At 38.3% G+C, this 13,497-nt stretch overlaps 1 protein-coding gene across 4 annotated transcripts in view; it reads left to right on the top strand.

Moving 5' to 3' along the window:
• The first annotated feature begins 5,318 nt into the window (after positions 1–5,318).
• Positions 5,319–13,497, top strand: part of LOC139145422 (galactosylceramide sulfotransferase-like) — a 30,747-nt gene continuing 22,568 nt past the window's right edge. For 2 of the 4 annotated variants that reach the window (XM_070716596.1, XM_070716592.1), the window contains exons 1-2: positions 5,319–5,418; positions 5,463–5,772. The gene's annotated coding sequence lies outside the window, so the exon portion shown is untranslated. Of the gene's footprint in view, positions 5,419–5,462; positions 5,773–10,049; positions 10,261–13,497 lie in introns of those variants that run through there. The other 2 variants (XM_070716595.1, XM_070716593.1) reach the window with 2 other exon arrangements.

Raw genomic sequence — 13,497 nt, 5'->3', positions numbered from 1 at the left:
TAAAGATTTTTGAACACTTCCTTGATAATTTGAACAAAAAAAATACAGTTTAAAATAAAAGTAGCTTTTAATGTTGCCAAGGTATCTTGAGTGAACTATGTTCAATTTTGTTTTTGTTCTGACACGACAGATTGTATATGAAATTCTAGTCCCGTCTTTGTCTTCGGTCAAAAAGTCATGAAGTTCATGTACTTATAAACTAAATGAGACGTTTTCACCCCTTTTCCCCGTATGCCCTATTATATTACAGCTTTTTCAATAGCAGTGAATTTTGTGTCGTCATCCTCAAAATTATTACTGATAACGTGTTCGATTATTCAGGATTGCAACCCCAGATATTTCCTACATCCACAAATTCACTTAGCATCGCCAAAACTATAATATAATAGCAATAATTTACCCCCTCCCGGCCCATAATGGACTCAAGCAAACTTTTCACGCTATAATTACCTTTGCTTCGCGTCTTACATCATGCGCTGCGAAGTTTGCTTTCGTCCATAATGGGCCGGGGGGGGGGGAGGGGAGAGACATTCTTGCCTTTAAACAACCTCTCCCACATATGCAAAACTATAGAAAAATCGTCCAAAACCATGTCTAGTTTTCAAGTAAATATTAAAATTGTTTTAAAATTCTATTTTTCTTGATCATGATGCAAAAAAACTCACCATTTTTCACAGATTTTTATTTACGTAGTGTTTTATAGTAATCGTATTCATCTATATTTATAAAAAAAGATAGCAGAGAAACGCTAGTCTTCGTTATTGTTCAAATATACGTCATGGTCCAGGCCCTTTACATTTACCATAGAGGGCGTTGTATTGTATTTAAAAAGCAGGGTTCATCTTTGTGTGAACACTTCTTTCATGTCGTAAAATAAAATAAATCATTTATGTAGTTGTGATGTGCAAATAAAACCAGAACCTAAAAAAAGTGAAATGTCTGAAAAGGACAAGCTTAGCTTCAGGACACAATGACTGTCTGGTTTATTGTCTGTTTGGCCATTTAAAACAAGTACAAGAACCCTTACATACATTAAAACACGTCTGTCTGTCCCAACGTGTTCAAGATTGAGATTGACCGATGCATTGAACACAAATAGCCTTTTGAGTTGGCGTGACCACGTTAGTAAAACTTACACGTTGTCTTGCCTCGAATCACGATGGAAAAACCTATTTATGTTCAACTATTTTATTTTTTAAATGCTGTGACCCCTCCAAATGCCTGAAAAAGAAAGGTGGCCCCTCGTTGGATTCCAAAATTATGTTGAGCCCCTGGTTTTGTCGCCCCCCATATATAAAATCTGAATGTCCCTAAAGGCAAGTGAAAGTCTACTGGCAAATCCGGTGTCTAACAAACGTTCTGACGTTAAAATTAGGTTTGCTAGATTTAAACAGGGATATATCAGGTTTCATTTCAACATAATACTATATATTTGATTAGGAGTAATGAACATGATGGCTATTACGTATACGTAATTTTTGATTAACACTTCATTATAATGGCATATTGTATAAACAAATTAATGGTAACCCCTATACAGTGATGGAGAATTATGGCTGGTAGGTGTTGTGGTTTGAAGGGTCGAGAAAGGCAAGACGAGTAGTTATGTATGCTAAAGGTCACGTCGGCTGGTTTTTGACAGCATTTCTTCATTGTTTTATCTGTTGTCGTCGCTTGCTGCCTGTGTTGTTTGCCCCATAATGTCTTAAGTTTGGATTGCTTTCTTTAAGATTGGTTTAAATGACAGAATTGGAGACACCTGTGCAAGCGTGATCAAGAAGCTTTGTATAGAACATTTAGAGATGCGACAAGACCAATTCTTTTGAATTTACATTTCCCTTCCCTCCAGAGTAACGCAAATGACCTATGAAGGGGAAGTCAACGTTATGTTTTAGGTCTTTTAACCCTAAAACACGCAGGACCAGACAACTGTATGATTTTTAAATGCAAATAGCTCGGAAACCCTTTGCGAGATGAACCCACTTGCCACTACCTGAAAACCTACCACGACATTGAGGCTAATTTCTTTACGTAAGCATGAATTGTGTCAATCAGTACTCACCAATTACATTTATAATGCCTGTACAATGGACGAAAGGCACTTGTAATCACTAGATACACATATTGGTCAGCCGCATCTCTACTCAAATTAGTCTTTCATATATGTATGTATGTATGTATGTATGTATGTATGTATGTATGTATGTATGTATGTATGTATGTATGTATGTATGTATGTATGTATGTATGTATGTATGTATGTATGTATGTAGTGTGTGTGTTGTGTGTGTGTATGTGTGTGTGTGTGAGTGTGTGTGTATGTATGTATGTATGTATGTATGTATGTATGTATGTATGTATGTATGTATGTATGTATGTATGTATGTATGTATGTATGTGTGTGTGTATGTGTGTGTGTGAGTGTGTGTGTGTGTGTGTGTGTGTATGTATGTATGTATGTATGTATGTATGTATGTATGTATGTATGTATGTATGTATGTATGTATGTATGCATGCATGCATGCAAACATCCAGATATCTCTGATTTGTACGTCTGATATATTAAAGCTACGCCCCCGAAGGGCGTACCGAAAAATATATGTCCGATATATTTAAACGCTATCGAAGCAATTGCAATGATGAAATTCGTGGCTGGTACAATGTATATTGGGCAAATATGACCCCATGTTGTAATTCAAAAAAAATAACACTGAACCCCCTCCCCACCCCCATTCAGCATTTCAAAACATGATGACCCCCTTCACCAAAGTCAAAAACGGGTCGACCCCCCTGAATCCACCGCCCCCGGCCGAAGAAACTGTCCAGTTCCTTAGTGGCCCCACTGATAACTTCGTGAGGCTCTTTATGGCGCCACCAACAGTCAGGAGCAGAGGCAACGAAGCTCCTGGTTCAGCGCGAACTGGTGTTCTGGGTTCTGCCGCACATTATAGTGTCACATGAGCAAAACCACGGTGATACCATTGCAGAACCAAGTCACATATACATGTATGTAAAGAGACTATTTGACAAAGCGTGCTAACGAGACAAAGATTACCCTAGTTTCCCGAGTAACACACGAGGAAAACATCCATAAACGCAATGTAATGATATATTTGATTATTTCTGAGGCTGCTGAAGATTAGCAAAGAGACCCCCTAGGCTACCAGTATAATGGTTTTTATCAAATAAGGCATACAAATATGGTGTTTCCGTTATCCTGCTATCAGGGAATAGCATAGGTTGGTCGGAATTTATAACCCATCAAAAAAAAAAAACAAATTTGGCCGAATCATGTGTGATTTCTGGAGAGGCGTATAAAAAGTTTATGGTCAGAAGCTTTTACAAACGATAATATGTTTATTTTTTATTTGTTCTTGGCACATTTTGTCATACATACTCGTCTCATATGGCGTTATATGTCAGTATGGCAATACCCCAGGCAACGCGAGATTTCGAACAGGTGATATATGTGTAATAATAATTTTACTGACGTAAACACGATCACGCACATGAGAGGGTGCAAGAGTGTTCAGTGGATTGCTACATTGATGAAATACAATGATTAGCTGAGTTGGAGATACATGACTGTTAAATTTGCCAATCGAGTTCTGCACTGTACCCATCAAGTACTAATCGGTTCTAGAAACTTTAGGCGTCGGATTCCCGATATGATCTTCCGAAAGCAAGGCATGATCTGTTTTACTTTTTTTTTAATTCATTTATCCCATAATAGTACTATTCATTGCGTTTCACTTATCAATATTTTACTAAGTGCCTGTTTTAAGAATAAATTCGCTACGCGTCAATATTCATAATTTCCGTAATCTATCAAGTTCATTATGAAAAAAATCAACTTTTTCAACCATTCTCTGGTATTCTGCTTGGCAAAGGGACAAACAAGGAAAGAACGCAAGTCATGATGAAAGAGAAGAGGTTGGGCTATAGGGATTATCCTCGAGTTTATCCTCTTGTTTCCATGGCATGTCTTATTATCGCTGTTGTCTTTACGTTTATCCCAGTAGCAAACATTGCAACGGGCTATTTTTGTACAGTGTGTCAGTTCAGCATTACCCCTACTTGAACTGTATCAACAATTAATCCATTAGACAAACTGGAGCTGGCCAAGTAAATACTTGCTGTTTGACCTTGATTGCCATTCATTCTAAACTGTAGGCCTCCTAACTAAACCACACACTCACACACACACACACACACACACACACACACACACACACACACACACATATATATATATATATATATATATATATATATACATACACACACACACACACACACACACACACACACACACACACATATATATATATATATATATATATATATATATATATATATATATATATATATATAGTCTCAGTTCAACGTGTCATGGTCAGTAATTGACAAAACATCAAGGTACTCTAATTATATAAGCAAGCGATGTTATCTTTGTATATCAAAAAGAATAAAACATTATCAGTGCCGACAAATATACTAATGATCTTAGTTGGTCTCTAAGTGTTGTCTCCAAAAGAAATATTATTTATCGAATTTCAACACCAGCTAAAAGTATTGTACAATGGTACAATGGTACGTCCCAACCCTATAGAGAGTTCAACATCGTAAGAGTAAAAGTGGTCTTATGATCGCTAGTAACAGATATAATTAATTTGTACTTGAAGAAATTTGTGTTATTATTTATACTGCTCTGCTTTCAGCACCATATCGAGCACTGTAATTTCCCACGAGGACATTTGTATACTTCGATATATATATATATATATATATATATATATATATATATATATATATATACATATATATATATATACATACATATATATACATATATATATATACAGTACACTTATGTACTTGAAGTGAAGTGCTTTATGTTATTATATGTATATTGTATCTTGTGAGTGTATATATATATATAATATATATATATATATATATATATAGAGAGAGAGAGAGAGAGAGAGAGAGAGAGAGAGAGAGAGCATTTGACGTCTTATCCTTCAATTCAAGTCAAGAGATAATACATATTACCTTTAGTCAGTTTATGCAATGTTTTGCAAGAAATATCTTCCTACACATGAAAATTGTTAAGGTGAGATGATCATTGTTTCGTAACGTCTTGAGAATGTTTTCATTTCAGGTGAAGGAGTGCAGATTGTTAGTAGACACAGACAGTGTTCGGTTTCTGTATTGCGATTTCTTGAAAGCAGATTTTCAAGAATGATGTTGATAATGTGACACCGTATTAATTAAATATGAAGAAGACCATCTCTATAGTGATACAGAAACGGAAAAAAAGAGAAACTGCAACCGCCTGATCGACTAAGACAGACTGTGGAACTGGTCTGCAATTCACAGCGAAGAATTACCGTTCCGTCCTCCGTTTCGATTAAGGTAATAAAATGAAAACGATGCCAACGTCCTCCGTTTCGATTAAGGTAATAAAATGAAAACAATGCCGTAGAAACGTAGAAAATGTGTTGGCGGTTTCCAAGCTTTCAAATCAGGATTACGCGCCGACGTTAAAATACACTGGCGCGATGTCTGACATAACGGCTTGCGTTGAAACTATGGAAACGGACGTGTTTGCATACATTCTGAAGTAAAATCAACAACGACCAGCAGCACTCTTGATGTATTAATTGATAGTATCACAACTTGTGTGTGAAAGGAGTCTATCACAACCTGTGTGTGAGAGGAGTCAACCATTTGATGTCCCAAGGCATGTAGGGCTAGCCGTTGGAGCAGGTACGTCACAAAGCACATTTTTCAGGCTTTTATGCTGTAAGATTTTTCATAGGTAAGTTGAAGGGAAATTTTCTTTGGAGTAGTCAAACCCATTCGTAAACTGAACAGTCGGTGAAGCCCTCCCTATATCAAACTGGTGATCGCCACGTCTCTCTCCGCCATCGCCCATCCACTACAAGCCCCATTAGTTGTAATCATGGTGGGTTTCAGCATAGGCAGTAGAGAAACTGCGGTTGTAACTATCAACCATGGACGTACACGCGCAGATTACAACCCTCTATGTATACTGTGTTGGCTTCATGTTGTACGTTTGGCGCTTTTTCGCTATTCTTCTCCCCAAATCATGTCCGAATAAGCAGTCAGCTTGTCAACATAGTAAGCATTTTGTGTAATATCCAAGGTTTTTGTTGAATGCTGAATTATCTCGGACTAGGAATTCACTGTGAAGAATAAGCCTCTGCATCGTTTGATAAAGCTAATATTTTGTATTCTAACATATGCCTTTACATAGAAGAACTGTCAAATGTATTTGTTTTGCATTAGACGTATACCAGGGAGAGTAGAAATATGGCTATGTCTATTCTAGCTATGCTATGCCTATACATAATTTAGGTTTGATATCAGTCGAAATTCTAGACACGGTGCGCATTGTGGCAATCAAATTACCTGTCTTGGGATACGATTATCGATTCCCCTGTTGCCCCGCAACCCCCCCTCGCCCCGATGGAAAACATCGATTGGTGCATAAAAGGCAGGTCTAAGCACTTACCCCCGAAAGCGTGTGTCGTTACAGTTGGTGGCGCCCGCCAAAGACCACTGATGCAACGACGTACCTTGGTTTCCAATCACGATTCTTCCATGAAGAGACTGACGAGACCACGTTTCAATATACACTGCTGCAAATTTTAGTCATACAAATTCTCTCATGTGCCGAAATCTTTTCCCCGTCTCTCCATCGCGGAAAGATATTTTATCTATGTATGACTGGTTAATTTTTAAATTCTTCCGAAAATTCTCATTTGAAACCAGCCCATCCGACAAATTCGGTATATTCTGGGTAGGATTCGAACTCATAACGTACTGCGCCCATTCACCTAGCAAATACATCACAGTCAAAAACGCTCGGCCAAATCCCCACCCTTAAAAAGAGTAGGGTGTTACGTATACAGTTTTCTGATCGCGACCTCTCCACACGCTGTAAGAGTTCGTGAAGCACTCGCTCACACATAGTCGCTATCATCCGATGGACACAAAATATCAAATACTTCACCACTCCTAAACTGCAAATCGATTTTTTTAATTAGCCCATGTTGAAATGAGACTTGGATCGATAAGTGTCCTTTGTGAACACTCGTACTGTACTATGGCGCAAACAATACTTCCATGTACGGCGTATTCCATCGAAAGACACGCAGTGATGGTCAGAAAAACGCATTTCGAAAATATGGACGTCGGAAAGAGCACGAACCACAGTCACTGGAGCTCTCGCTCTGAGCTCTATCTCTGAACCTACCACGGAGGTCATGTACGTCCAGGGTTCATGATCGTAGTGTCATAAGACTTGCCACCACACCCCAACCACCCCTTTCCAAGTCTGTTGGTTCATAAATATCTTAACAGAGTAGATTGAAAAAATACACTTCAGCAACCTCTGTTGCGTTGAAGGCGGTGCGATTGCGACTCGGAAAGCTCCGCGAGCGAGCAACTACCGACACGAGTACGTCCCAGCACTGATCTCGCTTCTAGCACTACGCTGAGGCCGAGCCATAGTGTAGACAAATGCCAAGCGACTATAGTCGGCTAGTATATAATGTCGCCTGTTGTGACCTATTGGTTATAGCCGCGAGGGTGTTTAAGGCAAAGAGGAAAGGCTTTTGTTTCTTTCTTATCATACACTCGTCGATGCCGGCCGATCGTGAGTCAGCCTTTTGATAAACTTACATGCAAAAAAATGAAAGTGTCTTCCGAATGGCACTGAAATGTGTTATTTATTATTTATCGGATAACATGCACATCAGTACAATTCTGAACAGATAAGTCATCGCCTTCATCATGAATAGAAGAAATAATATTGCACTTTACATTCCTGCTTTGGGCTTTGTTTTTTGTTTTTTGTTTTGTTTTGTTTCTTTATGTCGGTAGTTAGATCTTAAAGAGCTAAGACAACACAAAAAACAAAACCGCGTATAGCCGCATCATTTTTGTTTGAGACATAGGATCACTAACGAACCTTCTATTGATTTGGGCATACGGGCCAGTTCAAACTTGATAATTGCCGAAAGCGGAAAGAGTCAAGATCTCGATATTGAAATTTAAAAATTGTCCACTTGTGTACAAGATGATGCCAATGTTTATTTCGCATGTTCTTCTCGCAAGGTGTTTGGATGACAAAACGTGTATTTATTTATTTATTTACTTACTAACTTACTTATTCATTGAATCAAGCTCAACTTGTAATTACAAAAAAAAATAAAATAAAAAAAAAACTTACTAAATTTGAAAGGAAAAGGTTTATAAACAAAAACAAAGCGAAGCAATCGAGAGATAAAAACGTTAAATAATTACGACATATCGTCATAATTCCATCCAATGCTTGATCCGAATTTAAAATCATTCTAAATGTGACAAGTATGAACAAACTAGACACAAAGGTTTTAATGTTCCTGAATTCTGTTAATAAATCACAGAGTCGGTTAACAGTGATAAAATAACGCCAAAAACTAAATACAACAATACAGGGCTTGTCACAAACACTCAAGGACATGTACCCTCTCAAACCAGCGCCTCTTTCCCAAACGAATCTTTGTATAAGGAAAAGCAGGAAATTCATATCCCCTTTTGATGATATCTGCAACATTTCCAATGGAAACGTCACGGTGTACTTTCTATCAACGGTAGCAACTTTGAACACTTTGTCCACACACTGCTGTTGGTCCATAAACATTGTCCGTTTGTAATTTTGATGAAAACAAGTTCTAAGTTGTGGATGCTCTTTAGGAAAACCACTAAAGAATCAAAGCTACATTCTCTTCATTGGAAATTTTTATTACATAGAGTGCCTAATGGTCAGAAAATTATTCTCCTTTGTGCGTTTCATGTGAAGTGTGTCATACATATAAACACCGATATTGGGACTGTATAGTTTTGCCAATATGGAAATATGTTGAAAATAATTTGGAAAAAAATATTGTTCCATAATTCAAAGTGTCATTGAATTTTAAAATCACTGTAAGAGGAGCTGAAATGAAAATGGGCGAATTGACAAATTTAACTATTTCAATCAGAAAATGGGCGATACATGAATTCAATACTAGCAATCTTAAGTTGGCCATGCTATCACAAATAGTGATAAAAAAGTGAACTTTTACAGAGAGCTCAAGCGCAAATATACGTAATGTGTTATCTTAAATATTACATCATTCTCATGCATTGTAAGTTAAAATGTGTTTGTTATTCTTTTAATTTACAGAAAAAATGTTACTGAAGTCAAATAAACATGTAAATAAAAAAAAAACATTGTCTCAGTGTTGGCCAATAGTATCTTGCTGATTACACATTTTAAGCTAATATGCACCTCGAAAGTAAAAGACTTAAACTTTTGCTAAAACTTTCCTCAGTGAAACTTTTAACCATTCTCATACCAAAGCAAGAATAAAAATCAGGGGTCACCGTGCAAACTTTGGTACCAGAGAGATAAATAACTTGCAATTTCTCGATATTTGAAATTCAAAATGGCCGCCATCCCTGTGTTAACTCTATGGGAAAAAATAAAATTTTGGATTTTCGAAAAACTAAGACGGTGTAAACTTTTCTTTCGCCAATAGCTTCAAAATGAACCCCCACAAGTGGTAGGTCAGAAGAAAATTGATAAAATTTGAAGGCCCGAATTTCTGTCCCCGAGGTGCGTTCTACCTTAAGCCAGTCCGTATCTCGCGATTACGCTCATGAAAAAAAGAAAGAAACGGCAGTGTGTGTAGTTGTCAAATCATCGGATGGTACCGATGTTAGAAAATTCATGTCTTTTTTTTTGGGGGGGGGGTTATATCACAGATAACGTCAAAGGGAGATACAGATTCCGTGCTTTTCTCTATGGGTTTTGATGAAATTGAATGGACGCTTCTTCGCATGGCTCTGGCAAGACAGCCTGGTCACGGTATTCGCTTAATATGCAAAAGGTTCAATCATATAGACCTTCTAGGGTCTATGGTTCAATGAACGCTGTTTCGGGGATATGCAAATCCGGACACAACGACTCATTATCAATGCTGTATGCTCACATTGTGCCTTCTAGGCTATCATAAGCAGTATGGCGGGTTCAAGTTAACGTAACGTTTTGTGCAGTCACGTCCATGTAGAGTCACGCAAAGGTATTGGCTATAGCATTCGGACCCTGAGGGTGGAAAAATCACCTTGTCATGTGATCGGGAGCTATCTTCCAAAATTCACATCAGTATACGGACGTGAAGAAAGTACGAATCTCGATAATAGGTAGGTGGCGTCTCCCTTATACGTCGTTTCGCAAAGATGTTTGCGAAGATGGATCCATTCTCAGAGTGTGCGCACGCAAACGCCGGAGTTTTCACATACGAGGTCATTTATTCTCAACGCAAAATGTCAGTGTTTAGCTTATAGATGCACATTATTACTCTGTCGCCATAAACCAAGGTGGCGGGATATTGCCCCCATGTTACAAACGATCAGTTTCGACCTGCAAAGAATTTTCGACAGTCTTTCCGATCTACGTACACCAGCAGTCTGATTAAACTTGAGATTCCGAGATAACGATCGACGTTGCCAGCGACTATCAGCTGAGGAAAAAGCGAGACACAGTCCAAAGGTGGAAAAATGCCATGTAGAGCTGATTTTATCAGATAGGGTATGGAGGTAAATAAAAAGATTTTTTTACCTCCATGGATCGGGGCACTAGCAGAAGCACGGAGATAAAAAAGTAAGGAATACCAGTAGCAACACAGTAGGTAACGGGTGTTTACTAAACAGTCACCCAACGTCACGGTAACTGACTGTTTCAAGTTGCGTACACAGAACCTCTGGCAGTCAATTCTCTACTTGGGGATGTGTGGTACCTCGATATTCGCACAACTTTGGCATGAGTATTTCGGCCACAAAGTTTGAAGCATCGTGCTGTTTAATCGCGTTCTGCGGGGTTCTGTTTTTGATAAAGTAGACATCCATTGTTGCATCAGTCAGGTAAAGCCGTTTTTTTTTCAAATGTCAGTAACATAGATCGATGTCTTCTTTAGGACTGCTATACTGAAATATTGACTGACTTTAACAAAAGCCTTATTCTTGGTCCCTGTGTGACAGAACACGGTCCCTCGGAACGTGAATGATATACTTTGCACTATTTTACCGTCAAACGTAACGGTCCCTCTCTGACACTCTCTTTGCCGCTCTTTGTCTCTCCCTGTGTCGTCTGTCTGTCTGTCTGTCTGTCTGTCTGTCTGTCTCGTCTCTCTCTCTCTCTCTCTCTCTCTCTCTCTCTCTCTCTCTCTCTCTCTCTCTCTCTCTCTCTCTCTCTCTCTCTCTCTCTCTCTCTCTCTCTCTCTCTCTCTCTCTCTCCAAAGCCTAGGCCTATCGCCCATGAATAAAATCGTTGCTCCGTTATGCTATGTAATCAACATCCTATAGATTTTCCGGTTTTAATGGTGAAAATTAATTTTTAGACATCATATGTATCTGTTCGACGCCTATCAAAACATGCATTCACATCATGGTGGAGTATGTTCATGTCAATACACATTCTCATAATACACCAGGGTGTGTTCATGGCCAACATACCGGGAAACATGGAATATTACGGTGCATGAACAGTGACTTACATCTTATCAGTGACAGTGACAGTCCCTTTGCTTTGAAGACTGCGATCCGGGAACTGTCATTCTCGCGAGCCAGAGCATTACTTCCGCTCCGCTGACCTACGTAGCGCTAAGCTGTTGCCGTAAAGAGGCGTGCAGTTTACGACGAAGAGGAATGTGATCTAACTCTTCCACAGTCTTCAGCGAACGGCCTCACAAAAACATAGTCCCACGACACCGTGGAGACAGAACATAGTCTGATCTGCGTGCTGTTTTTGCCATGCTCTCCTAACGGTCCCTCCACCAAACCGTGCCCATTTGACAGCAACAAAAGCCATGGGCTCGGCGCAATTAGGGAGCTTTCAGTAATTACAGGGGGTGGGCCGGGGGAATTTCGTAAAATGTGACCCTCCCCCCTATCCTCCTGTCTAAAATGTGACCCTCCCCCTTGTCTGACATTCTAAAATTTGACCCTCCCCCAACCACTGCGGTTCTGCAGGAATAACTAAAACAGTATCAGCTAATTAACATAACAATTAGTTCAATTGTTATGTTAGGGACAAATTACAGAGGGGAGGGCTGGTGTTTTGGAGGGACAGTCGCAATTTATCACACAAGAATTTTTTAATTAAGAGATATGGTATTTCATACATTTGAGGGAGGGTCACCATATTTTGTGAAACTATAATAAGGCAAGATGTAGCTGATTTAGTGCTTCATCCAAAAATATCAAATCATAATACATGGAGTCTATCAGGCAAATTATTGACAATTTACGCCCACAAAACATGCTATATCTGTATTTTATATATGTTTGATAATGTATTTAAATGTACTTTGCTTGAATAGGGAAGTAAAATGTGCATTTGTGTACAAGAATTGATTTCTGAATTTCATCTAAAAAGTTGGTTCACTATCCATGGTGTATATGATGAAATTATGAAAAGTATTTTCCAATACAAAAATAGGTAAATCTTTGCATTTGTGTACTCTTGATTATTGATATTAATTTTCTTGATTAGACTATAGTGGTTATAAGTCAATGGTTGTGTGAGAAATTTGATTTTGGAATTTCACTGAAATGTCGATTAACTAATTTGCGGTCTATGATGAAACTATGAATAATTTTTTTCAGTACAAAATTAGATAAATCTGTGCATTTATGTATGCTTGATTATTAAAATTATTATTTTTGATTAGACTAGAGTGGTTACAAGTCAATGGTTGTGTAAGAAATTTGATTTCGGAATTTCACTGAAATGTCGATTCACTATGCATTGCGGTCTACGATGAAACTATGAATATGTAAGCTTGATTATTTACATTATTGTTCTTGATTAGACTAGAGTGGTTACAAGTCTATGGTTGTGCAAGAAATTTGATTTTGGAATTTCACTGAAATGTCAATTCACTATGCACTGCGGTCTATGATGAAACTATGAATAATTTTTTTTCAGTACAAAAATTACATAAATCTGTGCATTTATGTATGCTCGATTATTCACTGAAATGTCAATTTACTATGCATGGCTGGCTATAATATGTACGTATTTTGTTGGTGATTTCCTATTCAGGAAATATCACATTGACAATCAAAGTTTTGGCCATAAAATCAGCTTCTGTCAAAGGTGACCCTCCCCCTAAGATAGGTTTATAAAAAGTGACCCCCCCAATTCCCCCGGTCCACCCCCTGTAATTACTGAAAGCTCCCTTAACTTGACACTCTACACTCCTCCGTGACACACTGGGCTATGTTACACTTCGCCACACCCGAGTTCAACACTCAAACACTGTGGAGAAAACAAAGACTCTTTAATTACTCAGCATTGTTCAGCGAAAATGTCATTCTTCTTCCTCGCTGACTACAACCACGCATAGTCCCTCCACCAACATGGGTGCGACCACAGTC

The sequence above is a fragment of the Ptychodera flava genome, chromosome 12 (assembly GCF_041260155.1).
Source record: "Ptychodera flava strain L36383 chromosome 12, AS_Pfla_20210202, whole genome shotgun sequence".
Lineage (NCBI taxonomy): Eukaryota > Metazoa > Hemichordata > Enteropneusta > Ptychoderidae > Ptychodera > Ptychodera flava.
This window is presented reverse-complemented; position numbering and strand designations above follow the sequence as displayed.